Source organism: Tasmannia lanceolata, unplaced genomic scaffold, assembly GCF_043159265.1.
Source record: "Tasmannia lanceolata isolate RefF3 unplaced genomic scaffold, GAP_Taslan_0.1 ptg000037l, whole genome shotgun sequence".
NCBI lineage: Eukaryota > Viridiplantae > Streptophyta > Magnoliopsida > Canellales > Winteraceae > Tasmannia > Tasmannia lanceolata.
In genome coordinates, this window is record NW_027518714.1 from 6,286,475 (window position 1) to 6,310,090 (window position 23,616).

The 23,616-nt window shown below is 38.2% G+C and overlaps 1 pseudogene across 1 annotated transcript in view; it reads left to right on the forward strand.

Annotated features, from left to right (window-relative positions):
* LOC143860338 (putative LRR receptor-like serine/threonine-protein kinase At1g07650) overlaps window positions 1-23,616 on the forward strand; it is a 46,764-nt pseudogene that overhangs the window by 12,504 nt on the left and 10,644 nt on the right. Inside the window, exons 19-37 of the transcript XR_013239679.1 lie at window positions 498-635; window positions 926-1,044; window positions 1,149-1,359; window positions 1,466-1,703; window positions 2,608-2,758; window positions 2,861-3,228; window positions 11,971-12,052; window positions 12,876-13,090; window positions 17,359-17,430; window positions 17,561-17,629; window positions 17,715-17,786; window positions 17,886-17,957; window positions 19,307-19,378; window positions 19,657-19,728; window positions 19,827-19,898; window positions 20,032-20,103; window positions 20,191-20,262; window positions 20,373-20,429; window positions 20,528-20,593. The product of XR_013239679.1 is annotated as a putative LRR receptor-like serine/threonine-protein kinase At1g07650 (transcript). The remainder of the gene's footprint in view (window positions 1-497; window positions 636-925; window positions 1,045-1,148; window positions 1,360-1,465; window positions 1,704-2,607; window positions 2,759-2,860; window positions 3,229-11,970; window positions 12,053-12,875; window positions 13,091-17,358; window positions 17,431-17,560; window positions 17,630-17,714; window positions 17,787-17,885; window positions 17,958-19,306; window positions 19,379-19,656; window positions 19,729-19,826; window positions 19,899-20,031; window positions 20,104-20,190; window positions 20,263-20,372; window positions 20,430-20,527; window positions 20,594-23,616) is intronic.

A 23,616-nucleotide genomic window follows, 5' to 3' on the forward strand; every position in this document is an offset into this window, starting at 1 on the left:
CCCCTGAAGAATCCAGGTAAACCTTTCATAATATCTCCCCAAAACCGTTTTCGCTGCTATCCTGTAAAGGTCCATCAGTTGCCAGTCCCCAAAACTTGCTCCATACTTAGCCTGAACTAATCTCCTCCAAAGCACCAAAGCCATTTGTAGGTAGGGTTTCTCCTATTACACGAAAACTTTGTTGTCCCATCTTATCCTCTCTTCTCTCCTACTTCTATCTTCTTATTTTCCTTTTTTTTAACTTTTACATCTTTAATACAAGAATAATTTTTTTCCAAATAAGGTTAAATTTGGTTCAGCTGATTGAAGTCACATCAAGTTTGGAGAGATTCATGGCTTTTCTTTCCAAATGAATTTGCATCAATTTGATCAGTAAATTGTGTCAGACCTGAATTTTTAGATGTGTTGCTAGTGTAGTTAGATGAATCTTGTATCATCAATTTTATTTTCATCAATCACCTTAATATTGTCACCTGATATTTTTTTCCTTCTTGCAGACTTTCCAGTACCAAAAGACAACAAGATTATCGGTATTATAGCAGGGGTTGTAGCTTCAGTGTTATGCCTTGTTTTCTTGGTTTTGGGTATCCTCTGGAGAAAAGGCTACTTGAGAAGCAAAGCCACAAGGGAGAAAGGTGAAACTGAATCAAATTATATTGCATGTTTAATGGGAAAATATAAATATGCCATACAAGCGTCTCGAAGGAAAATAGCCGTGCATATTTGTTTCTCCCTCGGTTGCCGGGATTCTTTTTAGTCTCAAATTAGGTCCCCTTTTGTAGCTACATGTCTTGTCACTTGCCTGGGACAGATTGCTTTTGGTTCACATTGTAATAAATAAATTGTAGAATGCATCTTACTGGTAATGTGCAATTTATCTTTTTAATAACAAATGCTTTCTTGTGTAATTTTTCTTGCTGAACAGATTTCAGAGGTTTAGATCTGCAAACCGGCTCCTTTACCTTAAGACAGATTAAAGCTGCCACTAATAACTTTGACATTTCAAACAAGATTGGAGAAGGTGGTTTTGGTCCTGTTTACAAGGTATCTTACGCCCGGACTACTCATCTTGATTTGCTGTCTCATTTGAACTTAACTTATTCGGATTAAGCTTATATATCAAATACATCATAACTACTTAAATGCAGGGTCTATTATCAGATGGTACTATAATTGCAGTGAAGCAACTTTCTTCCAAATCGAGTCAAGGAAACCGTGAATTTATCAATGAAATAGGCATGATTTCTGCTTTGCAACATCCAAATCTTGTGAAGCTTTATGGGTGTTGCATTGAAGGGAATCAATTGTTGGTAGTATATGAGTACATGAAAAATAATAGCCTAGCTCGTGCCCTGTTTGGTAAGCTCACTTTTCTTTGTTTGAATGCATTTTTTTCACATCAATATTACATTTTTTAGATAAAAGACATACCGTGACACTTTTTTGTCAATTGTATGATTTATAGGCCGCAGAGAAGGTCAATTGAAACTGGATTGGGCAACCAGGCACAAGATTTGTGTTGGGATAGCAAGAGGTTTGGCTTTCCTCCATGAGGAATCAAGAATAAAAATTGTTCATAGAGACATCAAAGGCACCAATATATTGCTTGATGAGAATCTTAACCCCAAGATATCTGACTTCGGTTTGGCCAAACTTCGTGAAGAGGAGAAAACTCACATTAGCACTCGCATAGCTGGAACAATGTGAGTCCTCATTCTCTATTTTCATCCTATTATCATCATTTGTAGTAATTGTAAGCTATACTTTCATCCTTTAGTAGTAGTCATCATCTTATGGTGCAAACAAAGAAGTTCCACCACATCTCTTTTTGTTGATCTTTTGAATCAGCACTGGGTAAATTTATGGAGCCTAGGTATCCATCCAGATGTTCTCATAGACTGACTTGCTACAAGTTTAAGCCTCAGATGGGGAGCCAAGAGAGGAAGCCATATAATTCGGGAGGCTATTACCTAGAGAAGCCATACAAATTGAGTACATTGTCAAAATGAGTAAATTGAAGGGAACTGAAATTCAAGTCTCTTGATATCACTTATTTGACTCACTTCAATCATCTCTTATTTGGGTCCACACTGGTTTAGTATTAACCCTCTTTATAATTGGGTTTCTATGATCTCTAGATAATCCCACATATAGAGATGTTATTATTTACAGAGATCTACATTTAACGGGAATTGACTTGTTAGTTACTTTGCATACTTCAGAGCTGATGAAAGATCAGGATTGCTTTCATTTTCTTTGGTATTCACTGAGGATTCAAAATTTTCAATTCATTGTATGAGAGTGGGCTTATATGTTAGACAAGTTCACAAATTTCAAATATGTTTTGGATTTTTTCAATTACCATGGTAGTCTGTTGGGTTCTCAAAACACAAGAATTTTGATTCTCTATGAAAAAACAAGGTTCTTAGTTCTATGATTGTATCTAGAAAGTAATTGATTTTCTGAACAGAATGAGATATATCATTTATCCCTAATTGCATTATCAATTGTCTTTGGCAGAACCGCATAAGTACCCATTCACATAACTGAATTGGTTTACTGTGAGCAGACACTAGCATATAATTAACGATACTTCTGATATTGCAGAGGATATATGGCACCAGAATATGCATTGCGGGGTTACCTTACGGACAAGGCAGATGTTTACAGCTTTGGAATCGTCGCATTGGAGATTGTCAGTGGGTCTAGTAACACAAATTACATGCCAAAGGATGATCAATTTTATCTTTTGGACTGGGTATTTTATATCTCCACCCAAATCTTCACATTTTTATCAGTGTTTTAACTTTAAACTTCAGCATTAGAAAATTCAGTTCCTAATTTATTCTGGATATTGCAGGCATTGGTTCTGAAAGAGAGAGGATGTCTAGAAGAACTAATTGATGCAAAGTTAGGATCTGAATTCAACAAGGAAGAGGCGATGGGGATGATTAATGTTGCGTTATTATGTGCTAATTCATCTCCCTCACTTAGGCCTACTATGTCTGCTGTGGTGAACATGCTCGAAGGCCGCGCAACTGTTCACAAACACGTTTCAAGCCGCTCTAGCTTTGATTTGGAATTTAGAACCGATAGTAAGCATTATCAAGAAATTGACGAGAACTCAAGTTCAAGTGACAATAAGGCGCTGGTTATGTCAATGCATCAAGCATCTTTTGGTTCTTCGCCACCCACATCTGTGTTTGATGAATCTGGATCCTCATTATTGTAATTAGCAGAGTGGGAAGATTCTATATATATATATATATATATGTTCAATCTGGATCTTCATTTTGTTATTAATCAATCTGAGTCTTTCAACGGAGCTTAGACCACCTCTCATTTGATTGCTTGGCAGGTGGAAACTTTTGTAGTTTATCGTGTCTTTTCCTGTTTTCCTAGTGATAAAAATCTCAGATGAAAAATTCAGGCATTTGCTAGGGAATTTCGCAGAAAGGCATTTTAAAGCTGACTTTTGCATGAGAGAACAGCCATGCAGGCTCACTTTTCGACAGATTCTGTCTTATTCATTTAATTCATCTGAGGTGGTTGTTCTCTCATCTAAAAGTCAGCGGCAAAATGCCCTTCCACGATATGCCGTAGCAGATTTTGTCTTATTCACTTAATTCATCTGGGCTGACTTTCGCATGAGAGAAGAGCCACGCAAGCTCACTTCTAACCAGATTTTGTCTTATTAATTTAATTCATCTGCTAGGCCGCAAAATGCCTTTCCTCGAAATTCCTTAGCAAATAGGGGAAATAAAGTTGGAAAGTTGCTACTTGCTAGAGGAAAATGCCCTTTTTACATTTACAACGTTTTCATGAAAAAATGTAGTATTTTGGTAAAAGTTTTAAAGGTACCATTAGAGGTTTTATTTTCCATTTAAAAAAAAGTCTTAGAGAATTTTCAAAAGGCTGACGTCAACATTGATTAGGTTTGTTTTTAGGGAAATGATATTATCACCCCTTTTTCTTAGTTTGTTTTTAGGGTAATGATATTATCACCCCAAGGAAATTTTTGGTAAAAGTTTTAGATGGAATATTAAAGGCATTTTTCAGTTTAAAACCTGTTTTGCTGACTCTGGTCCGAATAGACATATTTAGACTAAAAATTAAGGGTGCCAATGGATTCAGACCGTCCGATGGATCCTCTAAATCCGAACGTTAATGAACAGGATCTAAACATATCAATAGGATCCATGGGACTATTTTGGATCATCAAATGTGGGATCTGAAAATTTTTGGATTGGATATGGGCTTGCAAAAGATATCCATTGGATAGTCACGATCCGAACTGTTTTCCCAAAATACCGTTCAAATTTTCATAATGTTTATAATTCTTTGAAGGGTATTTTCGTTAAAACCTCTAATTAATTAAGTGAAGTGCAATTTCACGACTCAAAAGCGACTTGTCACCTCTCGTGTTTTAGGGGTTTTTTTTTTTTTTGCTGTGAGATTTCAAGAAGAGAGAGGAGATGAGAAGAAGAAATTTAGAGCTCCTCCTCTGGCCACCGATCCCCTCCACCATCTCCCCCCATACGCCACTTCCACCGCCTCTTCTAAGTCTCGGCCGCCGCTCCATAATCACCTCAAAATCGCAGCACCACCATTATGCTTTCATTATGCTAGCCTATTGAACATATATGCTGTCATGTATATACTATTAGTTATCATTTTGTTATTACTGAATGTTATTGTTATAGATCATATTCTTTGATAATAGTTATACATTATATTGTTTGATAATAGTTATACATTGTATTCGTGTATGTAATTTAGATTAATTGAGGGAAATAATTTCAACACAAACATCTTTTGATACAAGACGCTCATGTTTCTTGTCTTTTAGTATTTAAATAGCTGTAAAAGGGTTTTTAGGGTTCCCAAAAAGAACTCACGACACAATTAAAGGCTAAAAGACAAGATACAAGAGCACATGTATCAAAACATAGTTGTAATAAAATCATTTCCCTAATTTTATTGTTTACAAGCATTATTTCACTCATAGATTAAACATAAACAAAATTTTAATTTATTTGAAGAAAATGCATATAGAGACACTAAGAGTGGACTGGCATTCTAACTCTTTTTTTAAGAAAATAATTGTGTACTTAGCTTAGTGGGACATAATAGGACACTCCGATGGACGGTCCGAATTAAAATGGATCGTGATCGTGACGTGGAAAGTAGGATCTGAAGAACAATCCGAATCCAACCCAACTGCTAAGGAATTTGAATGGATAGTGATTGTGACATAGGTGGATCCGATCTGAAGTGGATTTTCAAAAGGCTGACGTAAACATTCATTAGCTTTGTTTTTAGAGTGTCGTAGGCATTTTTCCATTTAAGACGAAGCTTTGCTAACTATGTTTCAAATATAAATAGCTATTATTTATTTTTATTTTTTTAATAATAAAGTAGCTGTTATATAATAGCAATATGCCAGGGGCTGATAAATTCACCCCCTTCTAGGATAAATTCACCCCTTTTACTGGTGGCACACAACCGGTTCATCTCTCCCCCTCTCCCTCTCTCCATGAACCTTTGGCGGGGCCTACCAATTGAGTTTTTTAGATACTTGAACAAGGTAGGCCCCGCCCTTACTTTTTCTCACAACCAATACGCTCTCTTCTCTATGAACACGACCCTTATTGGGGCCCAACAATGAATGGTCTAGATCTTTGAAGGTGGATACCATAAAAACTAAAAAGAGTATTTCTTTTTTAAGAAATCACTTGGGCTCACTTTGTTTGAAGATCCAAAACGCTCAATTGTTCTGACCGAACAAAAATAGGCCTTGCCCCAACATTCGTCTCCCTAAGATGATAATAACTTTCCGATCCATAGAGATTTATATAGGGTGTTTGTTAGGGATTCCACAAAAAAGCAAAGATGCCGCAGCGGAAAAGTGAATGGAAGGCACGTACGCTTCCCTTAACAACTAGCTTTTATGGGTAAGTTCTACCCGGATCCTAACGAGTGGTATCAAAGTTGGGCCGCGGTATTTGTACCCTCGAGGATGGAGAAAATCCCTCGAGAAAGATCTCGGTAACCTATGTGTAGCCTCAGGGACGAAAGAAATTCCTCGGGATGAGGACTCACGTTGCTTCCGTGTGAAGGGGTAGATTGTTGGGGTTCCACGCGACACATTAGAATAGTTAATAGATGTGGATGGGTTTATAAGGGCTTGGGCACCCTCCCCTTAACCGCTAGCTTTTAAGGGTGAGTTCTTCCCGGGTCTCAACAGTGACGTAGTACATCGGATGGTTTTCTAAAAAATACGCATATAATAGGTGGCCCAGTGTATAATGCGTCCCTTTGTACGTGATCATATATTTTGAAAAAAAACAATAAAGCCCACCTTGTTTAAAGATCCAAACCATGTTGTTGGACTCTCCAATATTACTACACTTCGCTCTTTCTCTCTCTTCCCTCCCCTCTCCTCTCTCCATGTTGGTAATAACACCCTCTACTTATACCTCTACTTATACCACTACTCTCCGAGTCTATGCCGCTCAACCAAACACTAACTACTATTCTGCAATGTAAGTTCTGGCAAATCCAATGTTTGTGTTACATCCATGGAAGAGACATGTTAGTCCATCGTGTTGCCAATGTTTGTGTTACATCCATGGAAGAGACATGTTAGTCCATCGCGTTGATAAGTTTTAGGTTGCGATTACATGTTTCTATTTTAGAGGTTTTGTTGAGTTAGGAGTTTGGTGGAGTTAGTTCTATGTTAGTTAATTTTATCTTCTTAGGAGTCTTATCTTACCGGAGTCTTTATCTTCCTCTTTAGCGTCTCTTGATTGGAGGGACTTGTTAGAGTAATTAGGTCAAGCAAGAGGTTGCTTGAAGCATTACACCCAAGGTATCTAGTTTGGAATACCAAGTTTGTTGCCTCCAGCCCCTATATATAAAGATACACTAGGATTTTAATAGGTTAATGGGCTCTAGCCCAAGTATACCCACTACAGCGGTCTATTATCTTATTGGGCTTATATTAGAACATAATAGGGTTATATTATATACCCAACAATCTCCTCCTATGTTCTACATATAACAAAATTCAATAGATAGTTAATGTGATGTCCAAACAAAATTATTTAATCATCCATATCACCATATCAATAAAGATCTGTATTCCAACTGAAAACAAGAATACTTTATGATTAATCGAGAGTTTGAGATACAATCTAAACTCAACCAATGGTAGTTTCACATATAAGTGAACCCCACTGATCTTAGAGGAATTCATTCATGGGGTATGATTCTCATCGAGATCTAAAATAAAGTTTCACAAAAAAGTGAACTTGATACATACTGAAATGAAAGCATAGTCTTTATGACTTTAGAAGATTTACTCATCAAGTAAGTCATCCTCATCAAAGTCCAAATCAAGACAAGCTCCTCCTTTTTCGCCAATCCCTGTAAATTACCAAATATGGATTGCATGAAAATGAATCCAACCAATAGTGTAAACATGAAAGTATCTAGTTCTACCTGAAGAAGAACTTAGTGCAATTCCATAATTCACGAAAGTATCTAGTTCTACCTGAAGAAGAACTTAGCACAATTCCAAAATAGCTGAAAAAGTATCAGTATCACTCTCACCATAAGCGTCATTGTCAAGTTTCAATAAAGAACAAGACCTAAACAGCTTCTTTTGCAAAGAACTATTTATCATTGTCAAGTTTCAATAAAGAACAAGACTTAAACATCTTCTTTTGTAAAGAACCATTCATCATTGTCAAGTTTCAATAAAGAACAAGATCTAATAGTTTCTTTTGCAAAGAATCATTTCATATTTCCATTTGGAATGTTACATGCATCATATCCAAATTGAGTTAAGCTGTATCATCAAGTTTGGAATGAAATAACCTTTCCCAAGAAGGACATGTCATCAAATGTGGAATGACATAAAGACAACTGTAAACATCATTGAAACATATCAAGTGCTTATCTTGGCCAAGATAGGGAGATTCGAAAAATTCAAAATAACATGGATGTAGGTTAAGACACGTCTATACAGTCTTTGACCCCATCTCCCCCACAATTTTGAATATTCGATCTTTGGTCAGTCCCTTTTGTGAGAACTTCGGCCTATTATCCATCAATTTCGTATCAATCAAAGTGATAATCCCGTGTTCTTGAGATAATTCAGCATATGGCCTATTTCAGCCTAAGATGTCTCCTCTTACCATTAAAGAGTGAGTTCTTCACAACCATTGTTGTAGCTTGATTATCATAGAACACACATAAGGAAATAATCCTTAACCCACTAAAGAACTAATCTTTAACCGGGTTAGTGGAATGCCATAACCATAAGCAGATTCTTTATCCCTTAGCTTTCATCTATAGCTGAAGTTAGAGCATAAAGTTCCAATTCGACTTCCACATAACAGCAATAAATGTGCTATCATCTGATTATGAGCACCATGATGCATCAGAATATCCGTCCAAGACAGGAGAATGGCTACCATAACAAAGAGTATAATTTTGAGTACCCTGAAGGAATCTCATCAGCCTCATAAGGGCATCCCAGTGCTCATGGCCAGGATTACTAGTGAAACGACTCAGCATGCCAGTTGTAAAAGGCTATGTCTGGCCTAGTGCAACTCATAGCATACATGAGACTACGAATCAGTTTAGAATAATCTAACTGATTCACACTGTCTCTTTCATTAAAAATAAGCTTCTTGATATAATCAAATGGTGTCTCAATTGGTTTGCACTCACTGCATCCTCAAAAGGAAAGTAGTTTGTCATATAATGGGCTAGGCCAACGGTGATTCCTTGCCTTTCAAAAACTTGCTTTCATACTAAGAATGGTGTTAACAACACCAAGGTCTTTGCATGTCAAAGTCTTTACCCAAGGTTAGTTTCACATTACTCATCACAGAGAGAGAGAGATTGAAAATAAGAATCAACATCTACATACAAGCAAATAATCATGACTTTATTCGACACAAAACGATAGTAAAGGCATTTATCCGAGTAATTTGTCAGAAATCCAAAGCTCTTTACTACTATGTCAAATTTCTGATGTCACAATTTAGGTGCTTGATTAAGACCAAAATAAACTTTGTATAATCACATACAAATATCTACTTACAGCCCATAGTCTTAGCCCCTTTTGGCAAATCGACTAGCTGCCAAGTTAGATTTTATAACAGAGAGCTCATTTCATCATGAATGGCTTCTGCCCACAATATAGAGTCCCTAGATCTCATTACGTCTTGATAGGATGATTGATCATTCTCCAATTGGTAGGCCACAAAGTCCTCACCAAATTCTTGGGTACTCTATCACATGGAGGAGCATATAGAGATTCAGGATGTGATTGGCAGTCAAAGCTGTCTCTCCCCAAATGCAACTAGGCATGCCAGCTGACATTAACATGGAGTGTAACACTTAAGAGTTAACGTCATGTTCTTACATATAGTTATGCCATTTGATTGAGGCGAGAGAGGAGCAGTAGTTTTAAGGATTACGCCCTGAGAGACACAGAATTCCTTGAGCCCTGTCAATGTGTATCTTCTTCTTCTCTATCACTCATAACTCTCACACTTGTCAAAAGTAATTGACATATATAATGATATCTTATGAGTATTGGGAAGTTAGACCATTTTTTGATAGTGCACATGTCCCAATTGGTGTGTAACAACTTAGGAGCAATTAGCGATGAACTATCCTAACTAACAGTCTCATTATCTTAACTCAAATCAAACATACCATCTATCAAATACGCACAATCAAAATATTATGAGTTAACAATCAAAGTTACTCTACCACACAGAAATGAAGTACATATGCCATCATAGTCTAAAAGACGAATAAAAATTAAATTCTTTTCAAGAGCAAGAACTACTTTAACAATTTTTAAAGTTAGTATTTGTCCTGAAAAAAGGACCAAGTTCGCAGTACCAGCGTGAGTCACCTCTACCTCTGCTCCACTGGCCACTGTAACAGTCTCTTTCGCGGCAACAACATCAACTAGTAGTTTCTTGGAGTTGTAAACATGACAAGTGGCTCCTGTATCTAACCACCAATCTGAAGAAGTACTGGTCTTACCGTTGCCCAACATAGCAACAAAACTCTTAGACTCAGTCTTACCCATCATCATATGAGCTTCCTTCTGTGGTGTGTCAGATTTAGACTTGTTAGGTAGCCTACAATCTGCCGCAAAGTGATCACATATCCCACAGTTGTGGCACTTGCCCTTCTTTTCTGGAATATAGGCTTTTTGGCCTCAAACTTGGAATTGTCACTTTTAGGTGACTTGGATGTTGCCTCCGGCCCCTATCTAGTTTGGAATACCAAGTGTGTTGCCTCCAACCCCTATATATAGAGATACACTAGGGTTTTAATAGGTTAATGGGCTCTAGCCCAAGTAGGCCCACTACACCGGTCTATTATCTTATTGGGCTTATATTAGAATATAATAGGGTTATATTATATACCCAACCGGACTTTCCTTATTTTAGTTGGGTTGAAATAATTCTATGTAGTCCTTATTCTGAGTTATTTAGGAAGAAATTTTTTTTAGCATACGCGGCGAGCGTGTAAAACGGGATGTCGATAGTTCCCTCGAAGCAACTCCGTACCAAGACTAGAACAGTCAGCGCGTACCCGTTTGACTCTTCCCGGTTCGTTGCTTATTCCACTACTCGAGTCTATTCTTATCACCCTTTTTTCCTCCTTGGCCCAGCCTCCTCATTAATTAGCTTTGTTCATAGGAAAGTGATATCATCACCCCATTTTTTCCCAGGGCCAGCCTCCTCTCGTTTATTTATGACTACCCTTTTAAGCTACAGGGGGTGGGCCAAAGGAAGAAAATGGGACGAATATATTATTTCCCTTGTGTTTTTTTAATACGAATCTTCGTGGAAATGGAGGTCAGATATATCAGTTCATATATTTTACAGCAACATTTGAATTTTTCTAGAGGAGTCATATTCCTTTACAGCTTCCCAAGCATTGTTATGGAAATTACCTGTTACGTGTCATGAAGAATTCTGGTCTTTTGAATAAATTACATGGATTAGGACTATCTAGATAGCAGTCAGTTCACACTTATCTATTGCTGTGTTGTAGTTTCTTTTGTATTGGTCTTTGGAATTTTAGTTAGTTTAGGATGCTATTTTATTGGTGTTGGAGTTTTAGTTGGTTTAGGACTCTATATGGTGTTGGACGATCATGTAAAAATTCTATTTAAAGCTATCGAATGAAGAAGATAAGAGCAGGCAGAAATTGTGTACTGCGCACGAAAGAGGACGACCTTTCCCTCGACGCGGGTCAAGAGGCAGATCTTCCCTCTGAGAAGATCAAATCAGTTGCGAACCGATCTAGGTTCTTAACATTACCCAACCACACAATCATCTTTATTAGAAGTGAGATATTCGCACCTCTTTTTACTTAGAACATCCCTCTCTACTCTCTAGTGTATTTATGACTACTCTTTTAAGGGAATTTTTTTGGAATTGTGGTCGCCTGTTAAATCAACGGATGGGATCACTACATGTGGCACCTGCGGCCCCAAGTCTGGTAAAAAAACCTGGCTGTTTGGATTTAGGAAAAAAATTTATTAGAAATTTTTTCTATGGAAAATGAATTTATCAGCACTTGGCTAGGCTAACTCATTTTCTATGAACTTTTCCGATAAAAAGTTTTCCTTGTCTTCAACGAAAATTGCAAATACAAAATAATGTTCCAAAATAACCTTCATTGCTAGACATAAATGAACAAAATTTGAAGGTCATTTTTGTACATTGGCACATGATCCAAAATAAATTAAATAATGTTCCATCTCAGTGTTGGATGATGAAAATGAGCATGAGCAGTTCAATTAATGAATAGACAGTGAATTAAAGTTACTTGACGCCAGTTGGAAAGAAATCATTTCTCCGACCACTCAAAAACCTATGAATTCTCCTCTGTTTCACCACTAAACTTGCTGTGGATTTCCAGATTAGGGGGTTTTGGAGAAAGTGGAAATGTTTTCCAGAAGATTTTGCCTTGTTTTGATTCTTGCTCTGAACTGCTTTGGAGTGTTTGGATCTGGACCTACTCTCGTGCATAACGAAGGTAAGCACAAGAGAACCTTTTTTTTCCACTCTTTATCAATATCTTCTGGGTTACGATTTCATATATACTTGTTTGAAAGGTCTGAAAGATTTTGTTTTTTGTTAGGTGGATAAGAAAGATTTTTTGTTTCCCTCAAAAATAGGGAATTCTTTTTACGTGTTGGAAGCATTTCAGAAAACAGTTGAAGTCCAAGAAGTTTTCTTAGTTCTTTCAAAAACCGCAGTTAATTCTTCCTTATAATTAAGAACGTAAAGAAGATGCTATTTTTATCTCTTTCTACAATTGCTCTGTATTTTGAGTGTTCTGTGTATAAACACTCATTAGGCTCTATGTAATTCAATTCAAGATTAATAGAAATCTTCTATTTCATCAGTAAATGCCTTTGTGTGTGCCAGTACTAAATCCTCGAAAAGTCTCTAATAACGGTGAAACAACCAATAACTCCAAAAGCTTAAGCAGTAGGTGAAGGCAATCGCCGGTAAACCATGCGCATTGGTTTGCTCTGATACCATGTGAATATTTTTTTTTTATTGATGACATACAGTATCCCCACCCCAATTTTTATTGTCCCTACGAATGTGCCCAATCACCCATAAACCATGCGCATCGGGTAAGCCCGGGGGGATTCGAACTCACGTCAATGGGGAGCAAACCATGACTTAAAGCCAAAGAGCCACACCCGTATTGGTTTTTACCATTGCGCCACGAAATTTACCAATTACTCCAAAAGCTTAAGCTGTTGGAGAAGGAGTTATTTAATCTTCCATACTTTAACAATGACATTCTAGGATGTTCTCCAACCATTGGCTTTTCTACTTGTTAATGCAGTGGAGACTCTTCAACAAATCGGCAAGACACTAGGGAAGACGAATTGAAATTTCAATGTGGAGCCTTGCAGTGGAGAACCGGGTTGGATAACCCCTGGCGCAACCAAAGATTACAATAATTCTGTCATATGCAACTGCTCATTCGCCGACAATACCTCCTGTCATATCATAAGCATGTAAGTTTTCTTTAGCTTCTCATTCGTCTAATTATTATTAGAAATGCTAAACTGAAGGGCGCCCATGTGAAAACTTGGTCATACAGACCCCCCATTGGATCCACGCCACCCAAATGCATTTATCCTTCTTTTAATTTTGTATTTTTCATTGCCGTTATAAAATGCATTTTGGTTAAGGGCATATTTGGCAACCATGCAAAATTATTTCATGGAATATTCATGGGCCCAATTATAAAAAAAGGGGCATAGAAAGAGAGGGGAACCAATCTACTGATTATGGCCTTTATTCTTATTGCCATTACGCCCCCTTTCATATTCCCGTGAGTTACAAACGCACACTCCCAAACTGTTACAATAAGGCCATTGTGGCCACTTACCATAACATCTCCCACTTGGCCACATTGGCCGAGTAAATTCCTTTATATTTCTAGTTGGGATATTTCTCCCAAACACTTTTCCTTGACTTAGAGATTTCTAAGTCCCACTAAGCTCACATGCTCGATGAATTCCGCAAGCTGGGATATTCCTCCCAAACACCTTTCCTTGACTTAGACATTTCCAAGTCCTACCAAGCTCACATACTCGATGAATTCTGCAAGTTGGGATATTCCTCCCGAACACCTTTCCTTTGACTCAAATATTTCCGAGTCCCATAAAGCTATACGCTTAATGAATTTTCGCACGAACTCCTTTTACCTAAGGATTAGCAACTCCGTCTGGGCTGTTTCTCCCAAACAATTTTTCTCGACTTAGATATTTCCAAGTCACATCAAGCCTACATGCTTGATAAAATATTTCGCATGAACTCCTTTCGTCAAAGGATTAACAATCATGTTACAGCTAGGTATATAAGTTACTTTCATTTCCTACTTCTCCAATATATGGTGATATTTCACGCGTATATATCTTCCTTTAGATCTATTCGCTCCGCTGTATATCAGGCTTATTACCGTTTGATTATCACAATATAACTCTACTAGTCCATCAACCAGACCAAGATCCAAATTGACAAAAAATTGTCTAATCCAGACGGCATGAGTAGTCTCCATGCTATAGGCTATGTACTCAGTTTCCTGTTTGTATCTCACCGCACAACCATGTTTCTTGCTAGATCAAGAAATAGCCGCTCCTCCAAATATAAACACATGTCCAGGAGTGGACCTACTGTCAGAGTAACCATGAACTTCACGCTTTTCCACTTGAAAACACAATTTCAAGTGCTTGGTTCAGTTAATGTATTTCATTATTCTTTTCACTGCTTCCCAATGAGCAGGGCCGGGATTAGTATCTACTTACTAGACCCACCGGATAGGCCAAATCCGGTCTAGTACATAACATCGCATATACGAAGCTTCCAACCACTTGAGCATACTGACCATTAAGTCTTTCCTGTCCTTCACCTAGACATTGACTTATGGACAATCTCATGTCTACCACATCTATGCGGCATTACAATTTTGCATTTGAAAACGTTTGAGTATTGTATTCATGTACATTTATTGATCTAAACACAATGTTTTATTCTTCCTGTCCCTAGTGACTTAAATCCCGAGCACATATGATGCGTCTCCCATGTCTTTCTTCTCAAACCTTACGCTAAGTTCCGACTTAGTTCTATCAATCATTTCTAAGTCATTTCTTGCTAGGAGTATATCATCCACATAGAAGGACACGATTGTAAACTTGCTCCCACTTTTATGGATATATACACAATAGTCTAACTACAAAGCCAAGTTCAAGAATAAACCGGTGAAACATCAAATACCATTGACGCAAATATTATTTCACCTGAAAACCCTCAGGTTGGTTCACATAAAGAGTTTCCCTCAATTCTCTATTGAGAAAGGCAGTATTTCATCCATCTGGAAATTTTTTTTTTTTTTGGTGAGTAATCTGGAAAAGTTCTATGTTTAGATGAGCCACCAATTCTAGTATAATCCTTATTGAGGCAACTTTGGCAACTGGCGAGTAAGTTTCTTGATAGTCTATGCCTTTTTTTTATGTAAACCTATTTGCAACTAACCAGCCCTTGATGGTGTCAATGGACCCATTAGACTTGTACTTCTTTCTTAGCACCCATTTATACCCTACAACATTTCTGCCTTCAGGTAATTCACATAGATCCCATACCGATTCTTTTTAATAGAATCAAATTCATCTTTCATGGCCTTTAGCCATTCTTCTGACTCACGTGGTTTAATCGCTTCATCAAAGTTCATGGGATCTATAATCGCATATGTGTCTTAAGTGCGATAACACAAAGAGCAGAAGCTGAGTGTGCTTCATTGTGAGGCATGGTGAGGAGACACTGACAAGGCTTTGCTGTACCAACGGCACGACGAGGAGAGGTCAAGCAGGCTTTGGCATTCTAGTGGCCTAGTTTTCACTCCGATCACAAAGCACCGTAGGAGATAAGACACAACAAACCCAAGGAAAAATCTAGGATTTGAGTATCTGAGTTGATTAGAGGCGGATTTGCATGATCTACGGCCGGGATCACGGTTTCGTTCGGATAAGAATCAGGCCTTTTAAACTGGATTCGTTAACCTGTACTTCACAGTAGGATAAGAATCAGGCCTTTTAAACTGGATTCGTTAACCTGTACTTCACAGTAGTGGCGATAGCGTCCTGCGTATGTGATCCGAAGCTTGTGACCTGTGCCGGTGTCTTGCAAGTAGAAAATTAATCGAAAATGATGGATCGGTGCTGGGCTCTTATACCAATAAAGGAATCTGAGAACTGATAAGAAGAATAAAAAGATTTTGCAATGAATGGGGGCTACATTGGCAATCCTCAGGGAGTTTCCTTTTAGTTTTCAAGGCATATCAATCTACCGAGTACCGATTCATCCTGCATTCCAAACGCACATACTCCCCAACCGTTACAATAAGGCCATTGTGGCCACTTACCATAACAGAGACATGATGCGACAGAGTGGAGAGAGTATGGAGGGAGCCTTTGAAATCCCTGAAAAACAATGAAAACTAATTCGCTACCTCGGGAACTAATTTCTGGTTGACAATCTGAAAGGTTGGTTAAGAAGTTAAAGAGAGGACCTTCTGCCATGGAGATTGTCTGATGGACAATCCATATCTTATAGATGATGGTTACATGGATGAAAAAAATGCAAATGCAAATGCAAATTGAAAATAAAATGAGAGAAAGGAGAGGGATGGGCTTTGCGTTTCTTCCAATAAGGAGCGTTTGTGTGACAGTGGCAAAATGCTCATTTGAATTGAATGAATTGAAAAGGGAAGAAGAGGGTCTTTTTTATAGACCTTTCCACATGACCGTTGGTCATCACGACCACTCACTAAAGCCATTCAGCACACCCCGACTCGCCCGCTCCCACTGTTTCAGTGTAACGGTTAGGGAAACCGTTAGTTCGGTTATAGTAGATGCATCATGCATGTAACATATATGCTGTTTAATGGACAAATATGACTATCTTTCTTGGGCATCATCACCTTTGAGGTAGTTGGTCTCTTCTTTGTTAAAAAAAATGATTTTTTTGGTTGGTAAAAAATGATTCCTAGTCCTTCGTACAATGATGATCTTGTTCTACTGGGCTTGTTCGTTCTGAATTTTGAATCCAATAATCACTTTTTGACTCAAAATCAATCCTCAAAGTCTAAAGCAACGGCCCTTAGAATAAGAGCCTAATATACTTGTGGTGCCCCATGCAGTATAATATACTTGTGGTAGCCCATTAGATCAACACATTCATTCACCATACAGGACTAGGGAGTCTCATTTGTGCTCTGTGCTTTGTGGTTTGGTCGTTGTTTGTGAACCTTGAGGCCACAGGTTCCATCCCAGCTTACCCACGCAAAAAAGGGGTGGAAATATAGTAGTTATTAGGAAAAGACAAACAAGGGGGGTGGAACACATTGAAAAAGAGGGTGTGTGTCGAAATATGGTTTTTATTTTCTCGAGCGGACGATCGTATTGAAGTCCCCAAAAGCAATGGGGCCCACATCCAAACCATTCATTTCTTGGTCCCTGATGTAGATAGGGTGTGCCTAGAAAATCTTCTCCATTGGATGATCCCAGGCCTCCGAATTCGCGGAGGTTTAAACTGGACGGTACAGTATTGAAACCTGCGAGGGTTTGGATCATCCTATGGAGAATATTTTCTGGGCACACCGGTTTAGATCACCCAAACAAGGTGGGCCCCACTATTATTTTTTGTGTTGCCCGTGCATGCACGCCCGGCTACCATACAAATTCTCATTTCTAAAACTCTTGTTCTCTCTTTTGGACTGCAGAGTTCTGAAGCGTCAGAATCTCTCGGGCGTTCTTCCACCTGAACTCTCCGGACTTCCCTACCTTCAGGAAATGTAAGTTTCAATTACCAATGCCAACTGCTCACGTTAACTTTTATTGACGCTTCACGTCTAAATTACGCCTCTAATGAGAAGCCCTTTTTTTTTTTGCCCGTTAACAATTGTCTTCCTCTTTTGGACACAGTGATCTCGGTCGCAATTTCCTCAACGGTAAAATACCTCTCCAATGGGCCACCTTGCCTTTGCAGAAAATGTAAGCTTTACCTACCTATTCAATGGTAAGTGTAGAAAATCATAAACCCACTTTTCTAAAGTTAACCAAGGGAAATTTTTCGCAGCGCTCTTCTTGGAAACCGCTTATCTGGGTCAATTCCAAAGGAACTTGGAAATATTACCACTCTCAAAGAGCTGTAGGTTTTGATTCTTTTCACATAAAATCCGAATTTCTGACTGAATTTCAGCTGGCTCGGTTTACATTTCAAATTTAAAGGGGACTACTGGATTTTCAGACTCCTACAAGCCAACCAGTTTTCTGGGGTTCTTCCTCCAGAGCTTGGGAATCTTACCAACTTAAAGTCACTGTAAGACCTTTTATTCTTCTTTATATTTGGTTCTGTTTTTTTGGGTTGAAGTCACCCTTAAAAGTAGGGTTGAAACTCGGGTCAGGTAGGTCGGGTTTTCCAAAACCACACCCTACCTGAGAAATTATCACGGGTCGGGTCTAATTTTTGATAGGAAAATCCGAGATTCATAAACCTGACCCTACCCAAGATAGTTTCTAGGTCAAGTTTTTATTTTTTTAAGTGTAGGACAGTGACTAATTTTAAAGATTATAGAAAAAATAAAATCTTCATACCAAAAATCTCTACATTTATGTCATCAAGTGTATAAATTTAAGGAAATTATATTTTCGCATCACAAACATGATCTCAATGCAAACAATTATATCAATATATTGGAAAATAATTTGCTATGTTTTAAAGAAAGTTATAGTACACCTATATGATGATTCGGATCGGGTTTTGGGTTTTTTTCTCTCTCTTTAAACCCGACCCTACCCAAGATTGAGTCGGGTTTTTGATGTAATCCTAAGAGGGATTACAGCAAAAGCCACAAGAAAAGATGCAAATCAAACTCTGATGGATCGGAAACTTCTTCGAAAAACCTAGTAAGACGTTAGATTTCTCTAAAATATTCCAAGAAATCAGATAAACAATGAACAATCAAGCGAATCACAATTAATACGTGCTTAGATTCTTCGTAGAACATTAAGAGATCAAGCAAAGAGGAATTCAAAGATCTAAAATTTCCCAAAGGGAAGAATTTTATTTCTTATCTCCAAATCAAAGTAAAACAGCCCAAAACTACTATTACCATCAGTTTCTAGGCTTTTATGGCCTCAATCACAAAATAGCAAGCTCAAATAAAAATTAGAAATCCCAAACCAACTAGGAAAGTAGAAAATCTGCAATCCCAAACCAACTAGGAAAGTAAAATCTGTCTAAAAATAAAATAAGAAAGTAAATAAAACTGGAAAGCTGTGGGAAACAGCTAGGAAAGAAATCATGCTCGGATCCTAGTGCTTCGTGGTCGCCTAACCCGGTCCAACTTATCCCAAAAGTCATCGGCAACATCCCGGTTTGCATCAGTTTTTCAATCTAAAACCCGACCCAACCCAATACCCAAGATTTATAAACCCGACCCATGTTATTTTGGGTCGGGTCGATGCGGGTTGGGTAAAACCTGACCCAAGTTGCAACCTTACGTAAAAGCTAACCGTTAAGGGGAGGGTGCCCTAGTCCTTATAGGCACTTCAACATCCATTCACTTTTCCGATGTGGGATCTTTGCTTTCGCACGGAACACCAAACAATCTCAACAATTTTGGCATATTTTTTTTACCGTTGAATGCCTTATTTTCGTGCGTGCAGTTTGGTTTTCTCAAACAACTTTAGGGGAGAGTTGCCGAAGACGCTTGCTAGTCTCCCGAACTTGAACGATGTGTAAGAACCTCTTTGGACACCTCTAAAATCATTTGCATATAATCTTATGTGAAAATTATTTTAAATATTATTATTTGCAAATAATTGTTATAATAGCTTTAGAAATGGTATAGTTAATGGCTTCCAAAGAGGCCTTACTGTCTTATTGGCAAATAAAATAAAATAAATATTATTTGCAAATAAGGGCCGATTTTGGTGGCCTCCAAACTTTTCTATTCTTTTCCTTTTACACACATTGTTCAAGCCTACAATTACTTCTTTTGGGGGCACCAATGCAGTAGGTTAAGTGATAACCAGTTCACTGGAAAGATATCCGATGTCATTCAAAACTGGACAAAACTAATAAAATTGTAAGCATTTCGTTCTTCTACATTATGAACTTTATTTGGGTAGAGGTTCTGAATTGCATTCTTTATCCCTTATTTTGTTCATGATCCATCATTGGCAGAGAATTATATGCAAGTGGCCTGGATGGACCTATTCCTTCTGCCATTTCTGTTATGCCTAACCTAACCACCCTGTAAGTAGAGCCTTCTGAGTTCATGTCACTAGTTGTTTTAAGTCTCAAGACGTTTCTCATCATCATGGGATAGGCAAAGAAAATTGAAGGGTTCTGATTTTTTATAGCAAGTCTTGGGAAAATTTTGATACAGGTCGATCAGTGACATAAATGGAACAGGGTCGGGTTTCCCTGATCTGGGTGAAAAGAAACTTTTGAGGATCCTGTGAGTTATTGTTTAGCTTTATCATGTTCTCTAGAATTAATACCTTTTAAGCGTATTGACGTACATACATCTGATTCTATGTTGCAGGGTATTGAGGAATTGTAATATTTCTGGAGAAGTCCCTAAATATCTGGCGGAAATGCCACGCCTGAGAACTTTGTAAGTCAATTGTTAAAGATAAGAAAAAGATCTTTCTTACCCAGTTTTGTGCTTCTTGTCTAGTTGCTCTAGTGATTCTTTTGGGACAAAATTGTGATTTTTCTTACCAGAGATCTCAGCTTTAACAAGTTGGTAGGAACAATGCCAAACCTTGAAGTTCTTTTCATGTAAGAATTCTAATTTCTCAGAATATATGGTGACTGTTATTATTCTATTAAAAGCTGATGGTCAATCATTATGAATATATTATTTGTCTTTTGGTTAGGTACTTCACCAACAACTTGCTATCTGGACCTTTACCAGACTGGATACTAAAGAAACCCTACGCCATGTATGTTTATCTTCCTTGATGCTTTCAATGCTTGTTGTTGGAGTCTGGATCGAATTTCATATCTCATTTTCCTTAATGACCCTCACTTGAGATGCAATATGAACGTAGGCAAAATTACCTCACTTAAGATGCAATAAGTAATAGGGACAAAATAACCCTATGATCGCAGCCAAAAATAAAAGCATAAGTGCCTAGTAACATACCTTTAATAATTATCACATCCTTTCATATTTGTATGCATGCTACATTTATAATGAGACATCATCTCTCTAATATGTACTCTTGAGTTTTGTTTTTTGTTAATCTTTCATGTATCCTGTTTGCTTAATGACACTATCATTCTTTTCTTTTATACACTTGAAGACCTAAGTTCTCTTGATGGACTTCTCGATGAATGCATTTGGAACTTAATACTTAGAATTATTGAGACAAGAAAACTGCCCATCATGTTGTTTAGGTTGTCAAGAGGCATGAAAAGTGTGGCTAATGGGAAAGCACGGTTCCAATAAATTGTAAAATCTATAATAGGTATGCTAATGAGATGGAAGTGGACAATTTTTAGGAAAGGAATTCATGTGGAGGAGTCTAAACTCAGTTTCTTCATTTTTCAAAAGAAAATAATACAAGTGATAAATAACTAATATACCTCCATTTTGCATGTTGACCAGTTCTAAGACTCGGCCCCTAAAGTTGAAATATTCCTTAGAACATGATTATCTACTAAGTTATGGTGTGGCAGTCTATAGTAAGGTCCTTTGTAAAACTTCACGACTAGTTACAAAACTAGGATAAACTTCACTGCAGAAGAATAAGGTTTTTAGGATGATGCCCAAGTTATGTATGTCGCATGTTTTTCTTTCTTCTTTTCCTTTTCTATTATATTTAAGTGATAAGATTACGGGTGTAATTTCCTTTTTTTCTTGCTCACTTAAGTCGCTTAAGTGATGTTTCCAACTTAAGTGCGTGGGCCTCAATTTCGTGAGTTGGGGTTTTCCCTCCTGCGCAAATAATAAAGATAAAAGTCGCATGTTTATGAATAGCTCAATCATACAAACACTTTTCATCTCTTCTTTTTACACTTCTCTCTTCTCATCTCTAATTCTATATTACTCCTCTGCCCTCTTTTGTTTTGTTGTTTCATAGTCTATCATGGGTTAGAATATAACATGATATCAGGCGAGGTTCTTATTTATATGTAGATCCGAACACTAAAATCTAGATCTTGAATTTTCTCCTCCCGGTTACAGCAAATGGACGACAAGCGGGAGGTGCATTCTAATCTTTTGAGGTTAAACAATTGGAAATCACGTTCATGGGAGACAAGCATAATGACCATCCAGGATTGATGAATGCAATGATTCGACATAATGGGATAAACTATTTGAAATGGGTTTAATAAGATGTTTATTGGTAGCTGAAGAAGTTTGGATTAAAATACCTAAAGAAGAGGATCCATCCCACGATGATTGGGAAAACGATAATCTCACTGTGGTGGCTTGGCTTTTGCAGTCAATGGAGGCAAGCATCACTAGAAGCCTTTTTTTTTCTTTCTTATAACAACAAAAGATATAGGAGACACAATAGCCCTGGCTGTAGAGACGGAAAATAGTAGAGGCAACGAAAATTTTCATGGGAGATGCCAAGCAAGATCAGAGGCATCCGTTGTTCATAATGTTAACCTAAAATTACAGAGTGATTAGCGGATGCTTATCTCCTGCCATGGTGATTAGATCCTCACTTTATGATTCCGATGATCTGATTCGGCAATTGCGACGATATCCTTGAATGCTCCTCGATACGTAAAGTACAGGTGCAATTTGGGTCGGGCTCAACCCGAACCCGACGGGTTCAACCCGATTTTGGCTCGGGTTGGGTTGGGAAAATCAAACCCGATTTAAGTTCGGGTTGGGTTAGGGTTGAGGCCTTGGCAACTCGACCCGACCCGAACCCGACCTCCGTCCTATAATTTTATCATGAGTATCTTAAGATTATGTTTTTTGTTGTATTTTTCTGTTTGGCACTAGATGAACCCAACCGACTCACCCCGAACCCAACCCGACTCGACCCAACCCGATTTGGAGGCGGATTGGGTTAGGGTTGACCATCCTCAACCCGAGGCTCAGGTTGGGTTGGGTTGGATTGGCTTAGGGTTGAAGGAATGCTGTCTCGGCTTGGGTTAGGGTTGGCCTCAACCCGACTCGAGTTGCACCCCTACCGTAAAGGGATGCTTCTGATCTGATGAAGGCCTTATGGCTTGACTGATGGAATCACATGCACCTTTTTCCTTCTCAGACTAGGACCCCTTAAGATGGAATTCTTTATCTCTTAATATGTTTTTCTCCTCCCATCGAGAATATATAAGTCTAATTTAATTAGAACTGGGATTCCTAATCACACCACACCACTAATTAGATATTATTTATTTATCTTGAAGATAATATGGGATTTATCACCTAAAATTCCCTTTTAAAATAAAATGCTAAGGGTATACGTGGTTGCACAAATGCTCAGCATTCATTGAAATTTCAAATTTCAATGAATGTCGATTCTTTGTTTGGTTGCCAATATCGCATTAAAGTTTCATTTAACTCCCCAACATGTTCCAGACATCATTATTACTTTTTTTACAGATGTGGCGCCCATGTGGCACCAATGTCCCCTCTACTCATCTTCCAATAGGGGTGCAACTCGGGTCGGGTTGAGGCCAACCCGACCTGACCAAAGGAACCTTTTTTTCCAACCCGAGTTCCAACCCGACAAGGTTCAACCCGACCCGACCCGAGGAACCCTTTTTTTCCCGACCCGACCCAACTCGACCCAACCCGAGTTTTTAAGCTTAAAAAAAAAAAAATCATAAAAAATGTCGGGTTTCACTCGGGTGGTGTTGCCCAAACCCTCAACCCAAACCCGACCCGAACTCAACCCGGGTTGGGAAAACTCAACCCGAACCCAAACCCGAACCAAACACAACCTGACCCGACCCGACTCGACTTTTCTCAGGTTGAACCCGACCTCAGCTGCAC